This window comes from Lepus europaeus, chromosome 8 (assembly GCF_033115175.1).
Source record: "Lepus europaeus isolate LE1 chromosome 8, mLepTim1.pri, whole genome shotgun sequence".
Lineage (NCBI taxonomy): Eukaryota > Metazoa > Chordata > Mammalia > Lagomorpha > Leporidae > Lepus > Lepus europaeus.
In genome coordinates this window covers 109,147,843-109,149,558 of record NC_084834.1, presented here as the reverse complement: position 1 = coordinate 109,149,558, position 1,716 = coordinate 109,147,843, and the positions used below count along the sequence as shown (strand labels likewise).

Sequence of the window (1,716 nt, the reverse complement as noted above, 5' to 3'; positions counted from 1 at the left end):
GCAAAATATACTTCTCTGAAACCACTTAACTTTGACAAGGGACCAAACTACACAAATACAGAATGACAATAGCATTTGCGTTTCAACTCCACCAAAAGTAGTTATCATAAAAACTGTAAAAGTCACCCAACTTCATTAGACACTGTTCTCTTTTTAAACAGGAGATAATAAAAATATTGTCTACATGGGCATGAAATACAGCATAGTGGGTTAAGCTTCCACCTGCAATGCTCTCATGCCACATGAGCCCCAGTTCCAGTCCACTTCCATTCCAGCTCTCTGCTAATGTGCATGGGAAAGCAGAAGACTATGGCCCAAGTGCTCAGGCCTCTGCAACCACATGGGAGTCCCGGATGAAACTCCTGGTTCCTGGCTTCCATCTGGCCCAGCCCCAGCTGCTGTGGCCATCTGGGGAGTGGAGCAGTGGATGGAAGATCTCTCTCTCACTACCTCTGTCTGTAAATCTGAATTTCAAATAAATAAATTTTTAAAAAAATATGTTGTCCACAAACAACATCCCAGCCTATCTGGGGCAGGGTTCGGAGTGTCCAGCTTCATAGTTTAGTAGTGATCAGGTGAGTAGGATCGAGATCTGGAATGTGATCTGCACCCTCCACCACTACATTAAGGAGAAGGTGCCCGCCTTCTGTAACTGATTCTATCTGGAGCAGCCCTCCATCCACCTCCTCCTCTGCCAGCTCCTCTCTAGGACCTGCTGTGGTAGTCTCCATCGTCAACCTTGATCATACCCTGTGCCACAGTAATCCGGGCAGCATGGATTGCCATATGTAGGTCTCCTCGTGTAAATTCCTGGTGTTAGAGTATGTGGTCTTCTTGTGATAGAGAAATCCACTTTGATTCTACGCCCATCAAGCTCCATTCCATTGGCAAGCTCTTAAGCTTCCTTGACACCATGTACATTTTCAAAATAAAGGCAAATCCTCTTGAATGGTTAAATTTGCTGGTCATAGACAATAGCCATGAGAAAATTTGTCTTAGATCTCTGCGGTGTACAAGTTCAAACCAAATTCTCCAAGACAACAGTTGGGGTCAGGATTTGCCTGATTTCCAGCAAGACGCCTGTGAGTAGACATGGAGAATGGCCATGTCGTCTGCGTAATCTCACTGTGAGGCCTGCTGCAGTATTGTGCATGGGAACTGGTCCCAGATCATGACTTGTATAGAGCTTCTCTCAGACCTAGACCCAGATTCAGATCTGACCCGGCCTATGTCTGGAATGCCTGGAATCTTCCCTGGAGTGAGACCTTGCAGGGGAATGCCTTGTGGACCTCCCGGGATTTCTTAACACTTCCACCGCTAGAAGTGGGACAGGATTCCCACTCGCCGTAGTTCTGCTAGCTGTTGCCACTCGTGACTCCTGGCTCCTCTCGCGGCTGCTTCTGTGCTTCAGTCAAAGCTGTCAACCTCTTTTTTTTTTTTAAGATTTATTTATTTATTTGAAAGTCAGAGTTACACAGAGAGAGGAGATGCAGAGAGAAAGGAAGAAGTCTTTCATCTGCTGGTTCATTCCACAATGGGCCACAATGGCCGGAGCTGCGTGGATCCAAAGCCAGGTGCCAGGGTCCCTATGCAGACGCAGGAGCCCAAGGACTCGGGCCATTCTCCACTGCTCTCCCAGGCCATAGCAGAGAGCTGGATTGGAAGTGGAGCAGCCGGGACTTGAACCAGTGCCCACATGGGATGCCGGCACTGCAG

The 1,716-nt window shown here is 47.8% G+C and overlaps 1 pseudogene; it reads right to left on the bottom strand.

Moving 5' to 3' along the window:
• Positions 1-561: 561 nt before the first annotated feature.
• LOC133765708 (transformer-2 protein homolog beta-like) lies at positions 562-1,094 on the bottom strand (annotated as a pseudogene).
• Positions 1,095-1,716: the final 622 nt, after the last annotated feature.